Source organism: Protopterus annectens, chromosome 8.part0 (genome assembly GCF_019279795.1).
Source record: "Protopterus annectens isolate FY-2018-M chromosome 8.part0, PAN1.0, whole genome shotgun sequence".
NCBI classification, from domain to species: domain Eukaryota; kingdom Metazoa; phylum Chordata; order Ceratodontiformes; family Protopteridae; genus Protopterus; species Protopterus annectens.
Window position 1 is genome coordinate 1,107,168,570 of NC_056741.1, and position 22,239 is coordinate 1,107,190,808.

Below are 22,239 nucleotides of genomic sequence, written 5' to 3' on the forward strand. Positions count from 1 at the left end.
TTTATGAATATAATACGCTATATGATTTTGGTTGTTCTCTTTAATAGTCTGCATCCAAAATCCCAAATTCTCCTTATTTCTTGAGCTTCCTCCATGTATCAGCATCATTCCTTTCCACTTTGAATTATAGTTTTCTGCTTGTGCTATGTATAAGAGTCTTAACTGTATTGCTCTTCCCTGCCCAGATAAAAAATTTCAACTCTTTTTAATTGCTATCCCCAACTTCTCCTCCAGTTGATAAAAGTACACCTGACTTGGGTATAAGACTTAAGGGACTAAAAACATTTTAATGACTTGTATCTTAGTATCCATATCCATATCCAAATAACAAAACTTCCAGTTTCTCAATTTTTGTATTATCTTCTATTTAGTCTCTTCCCACATATCCTTAGCTGCCACCACAGAGTCATTTCTAATCCATACTCCTAAATACTTCATTTTATTATGTCCCCATAAATATGGATATTGTTGGACCAATTTGTGTGTGGGTAAATAATTTACCGCTATTGCCTTTGTTTTAGCTTCATTATTTTTCTATCCAGAGAAGATCTGAAACTGTCTTAAAATGTTCCACAACACTGTAATGTCCCTTTCTGGCTTTGCCAAGTATAAAATAATATAATCTGCAAATAGGGCCAGTTTTTCCCAACTACCATACCAATTATATCTTTGAATTTTTAAGTCCCTTATTTTCTTTGCCAATGGTTCTAAATATAATGCAAACAACAAAGTGGAAGTGAACAACCCTTTCTGGTTCCTTTACTCAAGCAGAAATTATTGGAGAGGACCCCACCCACTTTAATTTGCACCGCCGATCCCTCATACATTCTTCTAATCAATTGTATAATTGTATCAGGGAAGCAAATGCTTCCATTGCCCTACTTATGACTCCCAGTCTACTATGTCAAATGCTTTCTCTGCATCAAGACCCACCATTAAAAGTGGTACTTTCTTACATTTTGCTATCCTTTGGATCATCAATGTTCTGTTAATATTATCAAATGTTTGCTCCCCCTCCACAAAACCACACTGATCCATATCTATCAATTTTGGTATCACTTTTGCCATTCTTTTAGCCATTACAGACATAAACAATTTATAATCATTGTTTAGTATTGAAATGGGCCTGTATGAAGCTGGATCTGATGGATCTTTACCCTCTTTACTTATTACCATTACCACCACCTTCTTCCAGGATGCTAGTACTTCTAAACTTCTCTAAACAACTGTTAAACAAAACCTTCCAGATATTTATCAGTTTTTTCCACTCTGAACTTCCAAACTTCCACAGGAATACCATCTATTCCTGGAGACTTTCCTGTAGATTGGTTATACATAGCCATTTTTATCTCATCTCTTCCTATCCTAACTGTTAGTAATTGAGCATTATGTACCTCTAACTTTGGCATATTTAATTCTTCCATAAACATTTCCATCTGTACCTTTTTTTATTTCCATATTTCTCTGCTTTATACAAAAGCTCAATTTTCAAAATATTTCTAATACTTTTACAGGGTCTCTTGTTATCTTCTTTGTTATAGGCTCCCTAAGCTTGATGACAGACCGTTCCACTTTCTGTTGCCTGAATCATTGTGCTATACGTTTTTGTGCTCTAGAATTATTATCAAAAAATAGTTGCTTAATAGCAATCTTTCTAAACTTGTGCATATTATTGAGGTAATCCTTTATTTTCTGTTCAGCATTCTGCAGTTGCTTCTTTTCTTGTTCTGAGAGATTCCCCCTATTTTGCAATACTTTAACATTTGTCAATCCCTGTAAATAATTCTTGTTACTGTTTAGCCATATCTCCCTTTCTTTTATTTACAACCTAGTTTTAAACTCCACTTTAATTTTATACCACTCCTTACCTATGGTTTCAGAGGATAATTCTATCTTCTCTAGTAGCTCCTAAATTAATTCCACAACCCATTCCTTAAATTCCTCTCTTTTCAACCAATAGGTGAGAAAGCACCAGTGTCTCATTTTTATTTCATTACCCTGCATTTTTATTTTAGTTATTATTGGTGCATGATCTAAAATAGTTATTGGGTGTGTTTCAAGACCTTCAATAAAATGCACATGTTCCTGTGAGATATAAAATATATCTAGCCTAGCCCAGCTTTTGTATCTCGGTGAGTAATATGTAAATTTACTCTGAACTCCTAGTACTGAATTCACATCTTCCATGCCAAACAATTTCATAAATTTCTTCAAAAATCTACTCTCCTTTGTTATATTTTCTCTTCTAGGCCCGCCAGACACATCTTCACTGTTGCAAACCAAATTCCAATCTTCACCTGTAAGTAAGATTCCTTGCTGAAAGCTGATTATTTCTCCCAGGATTTCCTTAAGCTCCATTATAGTAGTTTTAGAGGGGGGTGTACATGCATGCCAGTGTAATCCTCCTCCCATGCCAGTAGCCCCTTAGTACTATATGTCTTCCATTATTATCTTTTTTCCTCTTCTATCACTATTGGAGCTCCTCTTGCAATTAATATAAGTAATCCTCATTTCCTTTGCCCCAGATATTCTGCTGAATAACCATCCTAAAAACCTTTCTTTATCAAATTCACACATTCAGTTCTTTCCAGGTATGTCTCCTGTAGCATAGCTATTTGCACGCTACATTTTTTAATATAGTTCACTACTCTTTCTTTTTTATATTTTTCTGTAAGACCATTCAGACTGAAAGACATTACAGAAAGCATCATTTTCTTATAGAGTTATTATTAGAACCTTTTATATATAAAACTGCTCTTTTTCTGAATGTCTAGTTCCAACTTTCATGTTACATGTATATTCTGTTCGCCAGGTTGGTCTTTTATGCAGTTGTTTCATGTCATATCCATTTGTGCCTATGTCACATCTTACATAACTTTTTGTTTTTTGAAAGCCCTCAAACAGAACAAACACCCCCCCAAAATCCCTCCTAAAACCTATGAACTTAACAATAACATACAAAACTATGTACATCTTCAAATATTGAAGTTGTTATTTCCTAATAAGAACAGAGGTTCTAAGTTGATAGCTACACGGACAGGCTAAAGTTAACCAAAATGAAAGGTTAGTCATGCTAAGATGCATGGTACAGCCTGTGCTATTAGTAAGCGCTATTTGATTGTGTATATCTTTATAACTTTCCCAGTTGAGAAAAAACTTGAATGCTTTCAGTAAACACTTTCTCCAAGCCATTTCTCATTATCAAAGTATCTTCTAGTGACATGCAAACCAGACACAAAACTGCTAATGGTACCTTGTTTTATAGTTTTTTCATTGCACTGCCTACATTTCTCAAAACTGAACAAAGAAAAAAGAGAGAAGAGTGAGAAAGAAACAAAAAAAAACCTGTTTATATATATTAGTATTCTTTTGCATTATCTTTAAATCTGTCACACCTGGGAAAACCCTAATTGTTTTCAGGAACATTATGTCCTAGTCAAATTTCTCTTCTTTTTCTTCTTTTCCCTCAGCCAACTCCCTTCCACACCACCACACTTTCTCTCTCTTCATTCTATCGTCCATGGGGGGCATGAAGAGAAGAGAAATGCTACTTAGCAGTATGCATGCAAGTATTGCTAAAAAAGCATTATAATATTCAGTATTTGTTTTTTTTTTTTCATTTACTTGCTCTAAAAAAAAGTCCTTAATCAGTCATTTTCCCATACCAATAATGTTTTTTATCATTACATTGCCTATGTTTCTTGTTGGTGAGCCAAGACTCAGTGGAATTGAATGCTTCTTGCATTAAACTCTATAGATGAGAGAGAGTCCTGGCATGGCAGATTAATGTAGAGTCATCAGCATATTGAATGAGGGTAGCTTGTTTTGTGGCAATATTAAGATGGTTAATAAAAATTTTGAAGAGAAATGGACCTAGTATTGCCTTTCTGAGTCACAAGCTTATTGGCCTATAGTTAGAGATTTTTAACATGTTTCTTTACAGGGTTACACATTGCTACAGGATTTCATTTTGGTTAAATTGTCAGTAAGTGTAATGTTAAACAGGTATAGCTGCATCTGAAACATAGCTAGTACTATTTGTAGGTATGACTTATGTCAAGATATAAGGTTAAGACAGGTTGGTAGGAACAAATGATTAAAAAGCGGGGGAGACGTTGGATATGTTTTGGGTATACTGTGATGTATCAGAGCACTCATGAGGGCTTAGTACAGGAACATAGCCAATTATTTTTTTAGATAAGCTTTAAGTAATGGCTTAAAGTGGTTAGTGGATGAGATTGAGAGAATGGAATTAGGAAGGGAGTTCCATATACGAGTTATATAGTTGGAAAATAAAGATTCTCCTGCAGTGTTGTTGGCCTTGGAGATGGTGAGTAAGTTCTTGTTGTTAGAGTGTAGTGGTCTCCTAGAACTGTCCAGAAGGGTGAGATTTTGTAGTGCAAAATATGCTATCATCCTTATTATAACGTGTAAAATGAATCTAGTCCATGAAGGGGTAAAGTTAAACACCATGTGGGTCGAGAGACTTAGCTAGGCTTAAAATGGCCCTCAAGGGTAGACAGCCTACAGCTAACCTATCAACCTATAATGAGATATGGCTGAGCATACTATTAGGTCAAGAAATTTGGACAAAACCAAAAATAAGGGGGTGGAGGCAAAGCCCCAACAATAGGGAAACGTTTATATATATATATATATATATATATATATATATATATATGTATGTATATATTGCTCTTAAACTTTGAAATTTGCTAGAATGAAAAGGTCTGTTATCATACATTTTCTGAAGTATATGAATTCTGAAACTCCAATGGCTGTCATTATTCAGTGACTTCACTGATTTGCTAGAAAACCTCAAATTGTTTAAGGAACAGACCAAAATATTAAGACAAAAATCTATAGACATTCTGCGAAAATTAGGCAGCTGAGAGCTATGAAATGTTCGGTGAAGTAAAAATGAAGCTGTTAAGTTACTACTCCAACAGTCATTTCGTAGAAATAAATACCGAATAACTGCATGGCTCTCAACGTCCCAACTCCAGAATATGGAACGGGAACACTACCTTTCCTAATATGGAACACATATACTAATAGCTTCAGCTCGGAAGCTCAAATGATTTGTGTTACAACTTTATAATTACAAAAAAGTTCTTTTGATGATTATTTTACTCTGAATTTGTTAGAGGCCATTTTAATGTGGAACAATGAGAAATATGGACTTAGATTCCCAGTGAGGAATGTTTTTTTGCAATGTCTGTAGTAGACTTCAGAGGTGTAAATAACATAGTTGAGACACCATTACAGTAGACATTTCTGATTGAAGTGTCTAGGGACATCCCGACTTGACATCTATTACGCCCAATGACTGTATAAATTTTAGGATAGGTTCCCCGCCTTTATATTATCATGTTGCCAATAGGAGAGCCCTAAAATTGTCTGACTACCAATCATTTCGTTATGGGCGGGAACTTGTTTACTATCTCTGTCAAGTACCTGTTTGGAGAAAGCTAGCGAGCGAAAGTTAACAGAAAATAATGTTCTTTCGTTTATCCTTCTATTGTTACTTGGATATACAGATCTAGAGGTATATTCGACTGCAAGGGGTCATTTTTATTATTGAATACTTCTGGAATTATGTGTTTCGCTCGCTGAACTGTGCTGTATCCGTGTTGCAGTACAGGTTGTGAGTAGCGCGTTCTCATTTACACCTGTTGCTTTGGCTAAAACCTATTGCAAGGTGGGGCGGCTTGGGAATGGAAAATCGTCCGTAGTGATTGCCGTGTGCTGCTGAATCATTTTATGTGAGCTAACCAAGTAGGTATGTTAACGTAAGGATCCTACAGTGAAGTGGTTCTTTCGGTGACTGGATTGTGCACGAAAAACATTTTTTTTCCTGGGTAGATGGACATTTGAAAACGTGCAGGTTAAATACTTCTTTTGCCATGTTACGCCTTTCCCCGAGGTGCAAGTGAAATATTTTTTTGCTGTCTGAAACCCGTATAACTGTAGGAAAATCTGCTTATGTTTTGTGGATGTTGTCAATAATAGTATGTTCTTAGTTTCATACTTCCATCATCTATACTCTCTGTAAGCGGAGCAATAGATAGCAGGCTTTTTTTTAAATGCTGTGGAACTTTTTTCGTTACACTCAAGATGCAGAATATGCATTTATTAACATCTCTTGCATACGGCTATTTTTGTTTTTTTAGACTAGTTTTGCTGTTGAATGCAGGATTTCTGCACCTTTGTCTTGTGTTTTAATGTGTTTGAGTATAGACTCCTGTTTGATTCATTGGTTTCGCCTACTCTAGCTCCGTGCCATTTTTAAGCCAATCTTTTTACAAGGTAAAAACTGAAGACTGCTTTATTGCAGCTTGTGCTTCTGTCTAGCAATTGTTAACTCCGAGGTTATTTGTTGTGGCTGTTTCCATCTGCTTTCCTATATTTCTCTTTGTTTACCACATGTTTTTATCTCGACGGGCGTCATGTGGCTCTTCTCTTTCTTTCTTTCTTTATAACCATTAGCTTGCGTTCAGCCCTTCACTTTATCCCATTTGACCACCGACATTTGCTTGGGTTGGGTGCACCAAGTATTGTCTGATGACCAACTGAACTGTTAGCTTCAGCACTTGGTGCTGTTAAGGAAATGATGAGTTCAAATGAAAGTGACAGTAGTTTTGTACAGTTTGATGGCTGTTATGAAAAATCTGAAACTTGGCATGGCAAACGAGCGTCCTTCAAAGCAAGAGTAGTTTTTCATGATAGTACCTAATTTGGGTCTCACTGAGCTGAAATTGTAGTAGTTTTGTTTTTGTATTCTATTAAAATTATCTCAAATACAGTATGCTGAATTTATGTAACACTAAAGTGAAAGATTGAAAATTGTCCAGTAGGATGTCAGGTCTTTCTGTCATTTTACTAGGCAAGGTAAGGAGCATCTTCTGAGATGCTGTTTAAAGTATGGAAAAAACATACAATTTATTCTTATTAAAAGCTGTTTTATTTAATATCCATTGCTGTTACAGCACAGTGGCTTGGTGTTTAAAGTCTCTTGCAGTTCCAAGCTTTGGTAATTGTTTGTTTGGGTTTTCTCCACGCTCTCCTGATTCCCACCTTCCAAAAAAAAAAAAAGCACGTTAGTTGATGGTGATGGGCCACTCTAAAGTGATATTCTTATGTTGCATTTATCCGTTTATCCTTGTTGCTGAAAGTGTTCTTTGAGGAGCTATTCACTTACTTTTTAAAATGTATTCTTCTGTTAACTAGGTAACTGCATGCTGTAATTCTTTGTGTGCTTCTTATCAGATTAGCATTTAGCTAGCCTGTTTTGTAGTGTATTTGAGAACATACATGACTGTAATAGTGATTAATATGTTTTAAAAATAATTGCAGCATAATCTGAGAAGTAAGGTATAATGTATGACTGCCCGAATGGAATTAGTTGAGAGCATGTTGTAAATTATGTTGTATCTTTTGGTCTTGACTCTTCAGTTTTTGAAGGAAAATGGTGACAGTGCAGTGAACTTTATGCACCCCACCACTGTCTGCAAATTTTTTTTTTTTTTTTTTTTGAGAAATGCTGCAAATGTCACAGACTTTCTTAGATGGTGATTATTTATGTTTTGTTCACTGTTTGTCCAGCTGGGCTGTTGTGATGGGGGCGAGATGTGTGGGAGAAAAGGGTTGTACAAGTTGTAAACAAACTACAGATTATGAGTAGTAAAATAAAGCAGTTATTGTCACCTGTTTGGGTTTATTCTAAATATGGGTTTATTCTAAATATATGGACCGTCACACAGCACACATTTTGTTGTAATATTTCATATGGACTACAAAAAAGATTGATATTGGTATTAAAACACTCCTGTGCATCTACAAAGGAAGTAATGAGTGTATATGTGCACACACATTTATGTATCTATGGAGAGAGTTCATTTGAAGAGTTGCTAGTCTATATAAGTCACCTGTTGTTTAATAGGAGTTTACAGAATAAACAGACCTTTATTTTGTACTGCTGCATACTCAGAAGTGTACCAAAGTGTATAAAATATCTCTGTAATATGCACACTTGTATTTACTGTGTCTGGTAGTCTGATAAATTCATTGTACTCTGACCAAGCAGTGACACACCTAAAAGGAATTTTGTTAATGGCATAGATGGTGTTTACAAGAACTGGTTCCAGTTGTTGTCTACAAAATCTGTAAACAAGGCATCACTGTAAGCATGACTGTAACTGCAGCAGTTAATATTGATAATGAATTTGCCTGCCAGTCTTGGGTTCGTAGATGGGATTGTGTCCCTCTATGAAATGATGGGATAGAAGAGATAGTTTGAGTGAGTAAGGATTTTTATAATGGTTGTTACCAGAAGTAACTCTATACAGTTCTGTATCACTGAAAATGAGATGAGAATCAGAACAAGTGTCAGGGTGTATTGAAGCCTGCCTGTAACTTGTTTTCAAACCATCACTTGGGTATTGCATACTATATTACCTGGTAGTTGAGTGAGTCTGTGTACAGGCTGAAAAGCAAGAGCCCAAGTATTGCTCCCCAAGGGACACCTTTATGCCTTGTGAATTTGGAAGTTATTTTTTTCATTTGTCTAAATATTTTCTTCTTGTGAAGTAATTGTCAAAGCAGTTTAATGTGTCAGTCTGCCTTAAAAATACAGAAAATCGTACACAAGGTGTGTGTGCTCTAACAAGAGCAAGAGTAGACCTGCTACCCCTTCATCTTTGTCACTTTTGTTTCTAATTTGATATGTAGCTGTAAGCATGAGGCTGTGTTTGTGAAAATTCACTTTTAATGGACTTTTCTGCTTCATTTTGGTTAGATTTTTTTCTATGTACACCACTGTTCTGTACCTTGTAGATGGATACACCACTGTTCTGTACCTTGTAGATGGAGCATGTTTCCTGTATCCATAGTGCTCTCAACTTTCTTCTTTCTTTGCTTCTTTGGCATTCATTAAATCTGTTGCTTTTTGCTAATAATGTACAGCGTTTAAACTTAATGTTTTCAGTGAGTTTTTAAAATGGATGAATATCTTTTTTGTTTTGAAATTTCATTTCTAGTTTTGGGATTGTATGCCTGCTTCTGATTTAGTGCAAGACCCCCTTTCCAGTAAACTTTTTATACAATATGAGAGACGGTGAATAATTTTAAATAAGTGCTTAATGTACTTTGTGTGCATGTGATATCTGTAAATACATTACAGGTGTATGTATAATGTCTACACATGTATACATCTCTATATGTTTATCATGTGTGTTGGTATACACATGTATAATGTGTATTTTTGTAAAATACACAACTTCTGTATTCAGTTTTCTATGTTACCTAATCAAATATTGAAGCATTGGCACCAGTATGTTACAAAAACCGGACTGATTTAATTGTCTTCTACAACTCCATCACTTGTCTGAATCTGGCCGTCTTCCACAACTCCATCACTTGTCTGCATCTGGCTGTCATGAGTCTCATTATCTTTGATTGTGGTGTGGGGTGCTCTCTTTAATGTTTACCTAATTGATAATCGAAGTCGCTTCATAGCGTGGAGTTCATTGCTACCATTCTGTCTAAATATCTTGGTACTGTTTAGTAGCAGGATCTTGAATTTGTCAGCTCTGAGTTTGATTTCATAGGTAGATCTGTCTGCAACCCCTTTTCCTATTTTTGCACATAGGGTCAGGGTGTTGGTGACAATCATCTAGAGCCAAGGTAGATAACTTGAGCATTTTTGGTGGTTTCTTTTCATGATTCTTAGAATGGAAACAGGATTTTAATAGCATGGATATCTGTCTAGTTTCAGAAAAAAGTCCAGGAACTCTTGTTTCCTGTTTTAGATGGTAATTTTTGTCTCTGAGTCAGCACAGAACACGAAGAGGTCAGATATGCATTTCTTAAGTAGGGTGGTTGGGTTAAACCATGTTTCTCTTTTTAAAGCTAATTACAATTTATGTAATTGTTGGAATTTGGACACCATAGAGTAAAGGCTGTCTAATATATGATGTTTCTGTAAAACAGACTGATTGGTAACACTATTTTTGAATGCACATCTTCTTAGGAGAGCCTGTTCTGTCACCATTTGCAGTTCTTTGGGGAAAATAATCGACTGTCCAGGCACCTTTTTCTTCAGACTGACACTTCTTTGCTAAACACCTTTGTGTGGCAGACTTTTTTTTTCTTTTCTCATTTTTAATATCTTTATTGAGTTATCACTTAAGACTGAGGTAAATATGGTATGTTTTCTTTTTTACAAATGTATATTAATATATTCCCAGTTCCAAATGTGTATAACATATATATATTCTTTTGTATATGTATCATCAGTCCAGTTTTACATAAATTGATCAATTTCTCCCTTCCCTTAAACCTCACTTCTCCAAAACATTATTTTGCATGTACTGTTCCTACAGTTTCCATTTTTTCTATGTAATTTGATCCCACCCCTTCCTAAAGATCTCCTTTCCTGTTTTTTTTTACTTTTGTTCAAATGTTCAGTACTTCAAATACAGTTGATTTACACTTCAATTTCCATTTTCTAGTGATTGCTTTTTTTTGTCAGACACCAGAATTAAACTCAACAAGGTAGATTTTTATATTTCATGACTATCATTCAATGTCATGCCCCAGGTTACTATTTGGTTATATAAAGGAACAGCATTATTTACTTGAGTGAAATTATTGATGTTTGTATATGGTGACACTAATACAGAAAAACCTTGCTTATTCTCACGTGATAGTATTTAAGCTAAAGCTGACTTCTAATATGCATTTTTTTGTTCTGAAAATGGCCTAACAGTACATACTCTGAATGTGTCTAGCTCTTTTTCTGCCTCTCCCCAATTTCCCCCACTCAGTCTTTCCAGAGTCCTACAGTATCCCTACTAATCATTTGTTAACAGATGTTGTTAGGACCATACGCCATACTTACACACACACATTATGTTTATAACTGCTGTTGCAAGTCCTTGCAGATTTTACCTTTGACATTTCGTCTCCGTTATTACTTAAATATCTCCCTCTCTTTACCATCCATTGTAGTAAGTTATTGTGCACTGCACCAGTGTGCTTAACTTAAGATTGGATTCTACATTCTTAACCATCATTCTTGTTGGTTGAATATAAGTTGTCTGTCAGTCTGTAAGTAATAGTGTCTACTGGTTATTTCCTGGTTGGTGCTGATAGGTTAGTGGGTGCTGAGTAAGGAATTTGTTTGGTTATGATTTTAACCTGGAAAAGTCCAGTTTCTAGACAACCACTTTTTGAAATATAAAAAATTGTTTGGCGCTTGTATTTCATTGGTATTTTTGTTTCCTTATCAGTAGTGATGTACACAAGTTAATATAATAGGAACGTGTGGACTCTGCATATCCTACCTGTGTTTTGGCATTTCTGAGTACTGTTCTCCCATTTCTTTAAGTCATGTGGTAGGTGGATTGTTGACTCCGTCTGTAGTAGTGTGTGTGTGTGTGTGTCGCAGTATATGTGTGACACAGAAAGGCTTGGCAATCTACTTTCATTCCCTACTTGCCAAGTAAACTCTGGATGGCATCGGTTTTTCATGGGGTCACTGTAGAATCTGTAGCTTGAAAGCATTCAATGTAGTGTGTGTGTGTGTGTGTGTGTGTGTGTGTGTGTGTGTGTGTGTGTAGGTATGTTTTCCATGTCATTGTGACAGCTCAATCATTGCTGAAGAGGGTCCACAGGTAAATCCATTTTCCTGGTTAACAAATTTAAGTTAAAAGTCGTTCACTTTATTTTAAATAATTTGGTAAGAAAGAGTTGCTCCTTTTGGGATCATTTTGCCTTTTGGCCAGAGTAAACTGAACTCTTAAAAAAAAAAGTGTGAAATATTATGAATCCTAATATTTCTAAAATTTGAATTCTGATTTCAACAAGTAACTACATTTCAAAACTTGATGTAAAGTGTTTTCACATTCATCACTGTTGCTTAAATTCAAAACACTTGGTGATTGCCCAGTACCAACCTATGAACCTATCTGCCCGAAGGCATATATTAGCCCAGCCACGTTGTGCGGTATTCACCGCCCCTTTAGTAGTTCCCTAGACCCTTGTACTAGCAGCTAGTACCCTTGGCCCGTATCTAGTAGTGCTGTTGGTGTGATCCCCGGTGTGAACTTTCTGTTACCCATCCACTCATCAAGGTTCCTCTTGAAGAGTGATAGTGAGGGGCTCTGTCTTATGTAGATCGGGACCCTGTTCCATAGTAAGAAAAGTCTCTGTGAAGGGAATCGATCCCTCCAGCATGTTCTATTCATTGTTGTGTTGAGGTTTATATCCCTAGAGCGTGTAGCTCGAGTAGATTTGGTTTTGCTAAGATGGAGCATGTTCAACAATTCTGGGTTGGACATGGCTCTGTACGTTAGACAGAGATCACCTCTGAGAAAGCGGTATGCAACAGAGAACAGTCTTAGCTTTTTCAATCGTGCTGCATAGGGCAACTGCTTTGAGGCCAGTAATCCTCTTGGTTAGGTACCTCTGTGGTCTCTCCAGCTGCTGGAGATGTCTAGCCAGGTACATTCCAGTTGGTGCATTGTACTCAATAATGGGTCTGATGAGGGAAGAGTAGAGGGGCACCATTACATACTTTGATCTTGATGCGAACCCTTTCATGATCAGATGGGTCACATAGAAGGATTTTCTAACTACTTTGGCAACATGGTTATCAAAGGAAAGCTGACTATCTACTTGGGTCCCTAGATCCCTTATTTCTTCTTCAGATTTCAGGGGATTACCTCCTATGTTGTAGTTTGCAGGTACTCTGTTTTTTCCATAGGGGATTACTACACATTTTTTTTGCATTTAGCTTGAGACCATGGCTTTGACACCATGCATCAGTCTCATTTGGGCCCTTCTGGGGGATCTCAATGTCGGCCGGAGACTCTGTTTTATAGCACCCAGTTTGCAGTCATCCGCAAACTTAGTCAGCCACAGCCCTTCTGTGTTTGGCTGTACTTCTGAGAAGTATATGCCAAACAGGAGGGGCCCCAGAACAGAGCCCTGAGGCACACTAATAGTTACTGGTCTGGATTCGGACATAGATCCCGCTACTCTTACTTTATGGGATCTGTCTGAGAACCATTTTGCGATCCATCTTGTGACGTAAGGGTTTATGCCTAGGCTGGTGAGCTTATCAATAATACCTAAATGGTATTACCTGATGCTGCAGTTACAGGCATAGTGCATCTACCCCCTAGCTTGCAATTATAGTTCATCATTTCTGATAACAAGCCCTCTTTTTTAATTTGAACAGGCACCTGGTAAATTGTCTAGTAGGGAGAGTACTTTGTGTGTTTCATAGCCTATTTGGATAGGATTGCAGGTTGGTGGAATGTGGAATTATTTTCTCTACAGGGTAGACTTGTATTTCTGACTTGCTTGAATGAAGTCATATTTTTGACAGTTTGATGCCTTTTGGGCTACATATCCGGTCACACTGGGTTTTTTCTATCGGGTTTAGGTCTAAGCTCTGGCTGGGCCAATCAAGTAATACTGTGGCTTACCAGTGATAGTCCCCCTCACCCCCAGTGGTTTTGGACTTCTGTTATATTGCTGCTTCTTATGCATTAGTATTGTATTGGCATTGGCTGTATGTTAAAGGTAGTTCAACACTCATATTATCAAAATTCAGCACTGTTGCTCTACTGTGGTGCTACCTTTAGTGTAGTTTTGCAACAGATTTGGAGGGTGTGTGGTAGGGGCAAAGTATTCCTAAAATGCTCTGTTCTCATCTTGTTAACTCCTGTTTTAGTGAGATGATGAGCTGTACTGAATCCATTAAAAAAAAAGCGCGTTACCCCATTCAGTCATAGCTACTCTGTAATTTAGCATACTTAAGATACTGAGCAGATTAAAAAACTGTTTTGCAAAAGTGTTTAACTGATGTATATACACAAAATATGTAGAATTGTATGTTAAAAAATTACTTTTTCAGTTAAATTGTACAGGTTTTATAATGTCCAAAAACTTAAATTATTTTTAGTTGCATTTGTTTTACCTCTGCAGCTCTTCAGCAGTTGTAATATGTAGGTGGCTGGCATTGATAAAGTTGCATTGCTTTTGTGCAAGCCTGTGTGATTAGTGCGCTGTTTGTTTTTATACAGCTAGACACAAACTAAACTTTGTACTGCAGACTGTGCTTCCTGTGGACATGGGTTTGTTACGTCACTGGGTGAGGCAGTTTCAATTACCTTTTGCATACTTTGCATCTTTACGGTCATTTCTTCCTTCACAGAGTAGGTTCTCATTGGCCTCCTCTTGAATGTGTTGAAGTAACTGAAGGTCATTTCATGAATCTTTAATTCCACGCATGCCAGCCAGCCAGAAAGTAGGATGTGAACTTCTCTGTTTTAAACTACAGATGCATTCTTTTCTTTCCGTTTTCACTGTTTGCTTCTCCAGCATTTTGTGTAGTGACTGAAATGGTCTAAAAGCGTGTACCTGTAGTACCTGTTTAACTTGCATATGCATGACTGTTAATAAACAGTCATTTATTTTCTGCGGATTGTAAGTAAAGTGTTTACAGGTACCACCTTATTGCTTGTATATTTATTTTTGGGTGACTGTTCAGTGTGCTGTTTTTAAGATGCACTAATGACACTTGCTTTGTTAACAGAAAAGCATACTTAAACATACTTAAAATCATGTAATGTATACTCGTCCTTTACTTGCTGTGCAAAGGATAAGCTTGGATATCTACGTGTGTGTGTGTGTGTACGTGTGTGTTTTTTTTTTTTGTTTTTCTTTTAATCTTAGTTTTGTTTAAGTTTGGTGGCATGTTCGTACAGCCTTTTTCAGTTGATCCTTTTCTCGTGTGAATTATGTGCAGATTTGTTGTAGGACAGTATCCTTAAAGTGAGGCAGGCAAGGGATTTTACTTGGTCATCTTCTCTCGGGGCAAATGTGTGTTTTTTTTTCTGTGTATAAGGCTTAGATGCTTAAGCCAGTACTGACGATCACTTTTCAGTTCGTATCCAAGAAATTATGCCAGTATCAAGTAGTCTGTTCAGCTCCTTTTATTTTATTTTTATCAGGGCTGGCTTATGCAGCTTTATCCTCACCCTTTCCTGGGAAAAAGGAGTGTTTTATGTCAGCTTGCCTAGTCAAATGAATAAGATTCGAAGTTTTTTTTTTCCTTCTTTACAGATGGTCACTTAGGGTCATAGTCATCTGACTGTCCAAAAGTAAGGGGCTCGGACTACTTTTATAGCATGGTTTTGTGAGATATGGCATTTTCTTGAGGTGTGGGTATGGCCAACTTTCCTCTCTCCTGGGAAAAGGGAGGGGTTGTGAGCACTTGGGGGCACAGACGGTGGTGCTAACATCTTGCTAGAAACTGGGAGACTCCTGCGTGTGCTTCAGAGGTTGGGCAGGTGTGGAGGGAATCCCCCATGTGGAAGTGAAGGGACAGCTACTCTTCTTTCCCACCTTTTCCTTATGCCTTGCTGGGTGCATATTTTAGGGTTTGGGGGAAACTTAGTCGAAAACCTCAAACCACCCCGATGGCTGTCTGATGGTTCCCTCCTTGCTAACCCTGACCCCAGTGATGGTGATTGAGTGGGTTAATTTGCCATGGATAGGATTGATGATTAACAGACAGCAGGAATGAAGAGTGCCAAGAAAAAAAATTGGAGCAGTATTACATTATCGCATTGTTTGGGTTCAAAGTTTTGACATAATTCATGTTGATTTACAGGCTGGTGGTGGGCTTTGGCGAGGAAGATGTACTTTTTCATGTTTGGCTGAAAGTAGAGAATTAGTCTTTAATCTAGTTTCATCTTGAACATGCTTTAATGAGTGGTTTATTTACTCATTTTAAAATTGAAAGCAGAGAGGTGGACTTATTAGTAGTCTTTTCAGCCATTTCTCTAGTAACTGAAAGTGTTACAAAACAAGGCATATCTTACTGAACACGCATCTTTCAATGAAAAGCATTCAAAATTTTGTGAATTATAAATAAATACATCAGCACTATCCTTAATTATATTAATGTGGGAAACATTGGCACAATGTTCAACATCCATTGAACTTGAGAGTTTTTCTCGGGTTAGTAGCATAAGTATAGAGAAATTAAAGTTTTACTTTGATAACAAGGTTGTAGACAACAGTGTCTGACAAGTGAGATACAGTTGTACAGAACATTAATAATTGAACAGTAGCATTTATTAGTGATTCATGAACATCCTTTCCCGTTTTCTACTTGGGAAAGGGGAGTTGTGTTGACTGTTGGTACTTCTCTTCAGAGACACTCTCCTGTCTTCCTAAACAGTTATGCTTCATTGTCACGAGGCCTTCTGTGGTGCAGTCCATCCATCTCTTGGCTGGATATTCTTATTTCCCGTTTCTCTAAATCATCTTCTGTTTTCCTGCATATGTGACTGAACTACTGCAATCTGTTCTCCTTGACCTTTTCTTCATTTGAGGGTATTCTCATTTTTGCTTCAGCGTCCTTATTTTTTCATCTGTCCCCCAGTGTTCATCTTACTTGCCTGTCTGGCACTTCATCTCCATCACCTTAAGCTTCCTCAGCTGCTCTACCCTCCTTGCTCAGGTTTCTTTATCATACAGAAGTGCTGGTCAAAGCAGTGTTTCATGCTCCTTATTTTTCAGCTTCTTTTGCATTCTTCTGTTACACACGACCCTGACACACTGTGTGACCTTTCTGCAGCATTCAAGCTTTGAGCGCCTCAAGCAGGCTTCCTTCCTTCCTTCTCAACCTGCCCATTGAGGATACGTGAAGTTGTTAACCTGTTCCACTGTTTTACATTTCTGTTTCATAGGTTCATAGGTTCATAGGTTCATAGGTTCATAGGTTTATACTAGGCTATCTGCCCTAAGGCATTTATAAGCCTAGCCCAAATTATTGTGGCTTACGCCACCCCTTATATGAAAAAATACTGTGCCCATTAGTTTGTTGTGCCTCTGTCCAGCAGTGACCCAGAGATGATTCCGGGTAAACCTCGATCTCCCATCCACAGGTCTAGATTTCTCTTGAACAGAGTCAGCGAGGTGCTCTGCCTCACATGGACCGGGATTTTATTCCACAGCATAGGGAGTCTCTGAGTGATAAATCTATCCCTCCAGCACGTCCTATTTATATCCGTGCTAAGGTTTAAGTCGCTTGCTCTAGTGGTTTTGGAGGATTTGGATTTTTTGAGGTGGAGCATGTCCATTAATTCCGGGTTGGACATGGCCTTGTATGTCAGGCACATGTCACCTCTGAGCAGACGGTATGCGACTGAATAGAGCTGGAGTTTCTTCAATCTGGCAGCATATGACAGATTTTGGAGTCCCTTTATCCTTTTGGTGAGGAACTTTTGGGGTCTCTCCAATTGCTGCAGATGTCGGGTGAGATACATCCCGAATGGGGCATTGTACTCGATCATTGGTCTGATAAGTGAAGAGTACAGGGGAACAATGACCTCACTAGATCTGGATGTGAATCCCTTCATGATCAGGTGGGCAATGTAGAAGGTCTTTCTAACCACTTTAGCAATGTGAGTGTCAAAAGAAAGGCCACTGTCAACCTGGGTCCCCAGGTCCCTGATAACCTCTTCTGTGCTTAGTGGATTGCCACCTATATGGTAGCTTGGGGTTACCTTGTTTTTCCCGAAGGGTATGACTATACATTTTTGGCGTTTAACTTCAGGCCATGGCTCTGGCACCAGCTATCTGTTTCCGTGAGTCCCTTCTGAAGGATATCCGTGTCCGATGCACTTTCCACTATGGCGCCCAGTTTGCAGTCATCTGCAAACTTTTCAGCCAAAGTCCTCCCATGTTGGCCTGTACTTCTGAGAAGTAGATGCCAAACAATAGGGGGCCAAGGACCGAGCCCTGTGGGACACCACTTGTGACCGGCTTGGAGTCTGACACAGCGCCAGCAACTCTAACCCTGTGGGTTCTGTCCTTAAGCCAGTTTGCAACCCATCTTGTGACATATGGGTTTACATTTAAGCTGGTAAGTTTTTCTACAATACCCGAGTGGGGTATTGTGTCGAAAGCCTTTGCAAGGTCAAGGTAGGCTGTATGGACTGCCTTTCCCTCATCGATGGCCTTGGTGACTATTTCGAAGAAGTCGACCAAGTTCAAAAGGCATGATCTTCCCTTGACAAAGCCAAACTGGGTCGGGTCCAATGTCTGCAAGTCCCCTATATCTTTGTTTATGAGCTCCATTATGATCCTCTCCATAGCTTTGCAGACTAGACTTGTTAAGCTTATGGGGCGGTAATTACCAGGGTCCGTGAGGCGCCACCTTTGTGGAGTGGGACCACAGTTGCCGTACGCCACTCCTTGGGCACGTATCCTGTGGTAAGGCTGAGATTAAACAGCTGCCTTATGTGCGGGTTTAATTCCTCATTTAGCTCGTGTAGCACACAGCCGGGGACACCATCCGGTCCCATTGATGCTGTGTTTTTAGCTTTAGAGAGAGCAGCTTTCACCTGCGCATTTGAGATGTCCGGGAGGCTACACTCGGCTGGGATAGTTATCTCTCCTTTAGGGGGGGGGGTGAAGTTTGCACTGAACCTGTCTGCCAGTATGTTGGCAATGTCTGTGGGTTCAGTGATTTTTGTATCATTTTGGACTAATTCTGAGCATATCTGTGAGTTTCCACCCAGGTTCCTAACATAGCTGAAAAAGGCCTTATGATTGTCCTTTGAATCCATGGCAATTTTTCTCTCAAAATTGGCCTTAGTTGATTTTATGAGTGCTCGTATTTTTTACTAATAATGATCAGGGGTGACTTCCCTTTTATGGATTTTGTTCTATCATGTAATAGCTTTCTCCTCTTATTGTAAAGTTTGTTAATGGCTGGGGTCCACCAGACTGGACGTTTGCCCTTTGTGGAAAGAGTCTTGGTTTTATTTGGGATTGCCTGATCCATGCAGTCCTGGAGGTGTTCATAGAATGCATTTGTAAGGGCTTCCGCAGCTTGGGTTGTGGTTTCCTCTGACTCAGGGGCCTTGAAGGATACCACACCAGTCTTGAGTAGTGTGAAGTTTGCTTTAGAGAAGTTCTTCACTATGGTACTTTTTGTTTGGGGTGGGGGCGGATGTGGATTTCCAGTGAGATTAGTTTATGATCAGATCTCACCAATGAGGGATATACTTCGGTGTGGAGCATTTTGTCCCCATGTTTGTGACAATGAGATCTAGTATATTTTCTCCTCTCGTGGGAACAGTGACTAGCTGTTCCATGGCATTTGAATTTATGAACTCCAGGAACCGTTGGGCTAGAAAGTTAGGGCTTGAGTAATGTTCCCAGTCTATATTCGGGTAGTTGAAGTCACCCAATATGATGGTGTTTGGAGATACATTTATACCCTCCAGTGTCTTCAGGAAGGCTGTGTGGGGTTCCTGAGTTTGAGAGGGTGGCCTGTAGCATGCTACAATTTGTAGAGCAGTTTTGCCTATTGTTAGTTGCACCTGGATGGTTTCCGAGCTTCATGCGTTGCCACCAACCTGGAGGTGTGAGTATCCTTTATGAATATGGATACACCCCTCCTTTTGTGGAGTGGTCCGGTTTTGGAGCCGAACGCATGATATGAGGTAAAACCTAATAGTGCCGGGTGCTCTCAGGAGCCTTGAACCAGGTTTCAGTTACAGCACAGACATCGATGTTCTCCATACTGAGAAGGGCCTCGAGTGCGTGCATTTTGAGATTTAGACTTCTGGCATTGAGCAGCATTACCCTCAATTTCTTCCCATTTTTGTTTTCTAGGGTGGTAGGTTTAGAATTTGAGCCTTGCCTAAAAAATGGCACTATAGGGGTGGCAAGAGCCTTAGCCAATATCCAGAATCCCAGGGGTAACAGGTGCAAGCCATCCCTTACGAAGCAGCGTGGCTTGTCAAGCATGTCATCCCAGGCAGACAGACACTGGATCCCCTTTGAATGACACCAGACATTAAGCCAATTGTTAAAGCTGATCATCTTGTCTCTATATTGTGGCATCATTCTTGGTGAAGGAAGGATACTGCTCAGGGTTAGGGTCATACCTGCCTGGGCTACATAATCAGAGAGCTCCTCTATGTCTCTTTTCATCCAGTCCAGGGAGGTCGTCTCAGGTCGTTCACACCAGCATGGACAATGACTGTGTCATATTTGTACTTGCTGTGGAGTGACCCAGTGCTTGTGTTATGTGGCGGATTCTAGCGCCCGATAGGCAGCTTACTGTGACCCTCTCCTTGTTCAGCCTGGTGAGTGGGACGTCAGTGTGTCTGACTATGGAGTCACCTATGACAAGTATGTTTGGTGTTGTATTTGGCCTTAAGGGCTGTGACTGCTTTGCACACTGCTTTTGTGGTTTATGTGTTGCTTGTGGGGTGTCTTGAGGTAGCAGTTGTTTGGGTGTCTGCTTTGGAGGCCTCTGCTGTTTAGGTAAATTTTACTCAGAGCCTCCGAGTATGTCTTTGTGTGTTTATGTGTTTGATTCAGTGGAGTGGTAGCATTATGTGAGGCTGGTTTTGTGGTGTGTGTAGTTGCCTTCTCCTCCTGTCTGGTCTTGCCAGTCCTGAGTTGAGAGAGCTCAGCCTCCAGTTTGGCTAAATAGCTGCATCTCTACAAGTATTTGTGTTATGTGGGAGGAGGAGAGGGTTGTCTGTGTACATGAGGCAGTTATAACATTGCCTCAAGATTCCCAGATTCACCAGCTGGACCGGAGAGGAGATTGACAACTGACCTTTGGACATGCTAGAATAATATTGGGAAATCCTTAATTGAAAACAAGGGCCAGTGGGGAGTGAGGGTGTAGTGCTTTTAATTTTTAGTGCTGACTTATATAATTGCTTTAGTGAGCAAGTGCCAGGTAACTTGAGTGCAATGTGATACAAGTAACTAAATGCAAAACGACAAACAGTAACTTTCTTTCAAGTGAAACAAGGAAATAAGTACAGTAAGCAATGCAGATATCACTAGTGATCCACAGAAGCGCTGAGAAGTTGCGTATTAGGTGAATTAGCTTCCAGGGAAATAACAAGCAAACAAACAACAAGTATATAAACAAAGCTAGATTCAGTAGGCCTGGATCTAGTCTATGCTAGAGCAAACAAGGTGAACCAATTTCAGTAAGATACAGTTCAAATATTCAGGCACCATAAACCTTTAACCAGAAAATTCCCAGCTCAGAAGGGCAGAGTCCAGCCTCTTCTCCCACAAGAGTGCAGACCACGAACCTTCTTAATGTAAAATAACTGGCCTGAAGCCCAAGTGCCTAAACCAGAACTAATACACTTGGACACTGGGCTCTCAATCAGCAGTTCCCAACTTAGAAGGATGAAAGCTACCTGTCCTGCCACCACAGTGCTTGCCACAAACCTTCCTAATGTAAAACAACTGGTCTGAAGCCCAAGTGCTTAATCCAAAAGACTTGAATGATAGCTACACTTTAATCAAGTTACAACCAAGCAGTAATAAATACCATTGAATACTTTAGAGAATGTCTGGATTAGTGCTCAAGTTACACAAACAAAGCTAGATCCAGCAGGCCCGAATCCAGTCTATGCCACAGCAAACAAGGCACCAACTTCAGTAAGAAACAGTTCAGATATGCATGCACTATAAGCCTTTAACCAGAAATTCCCAGCTCAGAAGGGCAGAGTCCAGCCTCTCCTCCCACAAGAGTGCAGACCACGAACCCTCTTAATGTAAAATAACTGGCTTGAAAGCCCAAGTGCTTAAACCAGAATTAATACACTTTTAGAATAACAGACACTGAGCCCTCAATCAGCAGTTCTCAACCTAGAAGGATGTAAGCTACCTGTTCTGCCACAACAGTGCAGACCACAAACCTCTCAGTGCAAAACAACTAACTGGTCCGAAGCCCAAGTGTTTAAACCAAAAGGCTTAGAATGAGTTACACCAAGCAGTAATAAATACAATTGAGTATTTTAAGATGATGCAAAAGTAAAAGAAGTAGGTAAAACACAAGTACAGTAAAAGCAGATGAAAATTTTTTTTTTTCTTCTTTTTTTTTCTGAACAAGTGCTGAGATCAAAGAAACAGATTTGAGTGCTGAAACTAGAAAACTGGCTAGTTACAAGAAAAAAAAACAAGCTAGAAGGCTTCCCTCAAACACAGAAGGGCTTGGGGGCTCAGAAGCCTACAAATAGTCTGTACCACTTAACAAGAAAGGCAGGAAATAAGCTTAATTTTTTTTTTTTTCTATTTCCCAGATGCTCTCTTTGTACACAGTAGGAGTGCCTGAAATCAGAATATGATCTCACTGCACTCAGTTGAGTGAGCAAATGAGATGGG

The 22,239-nt window shown here is 39.0% G+C and overlaps 1 protein-coding gene across 2 annotated transcripts in view; it reads left to right on the forward strand.

The window, feature by feature from the left end:
• Positions 1-5,432: 5,432 nt before the first annotated feature.
• Positions 5,433-22,239, forward strand: part of CGN (cingulin) — a 1,354,172-nt gene continuing 1,337,365 nt past the window's right edge. The window contains exon 1 of one of the 2 annotated variants that reach the window (XM_044080636.1): positions 5,433-5,782. The gene's annotated coding sequence lies outside the window, so the exon portion shown is untranslated. The remainder of the gene's footprint in view (positions 5,783-22,239) is intronic. The other variant, XM_044080637.1, reaches the window with a different exon arrangement.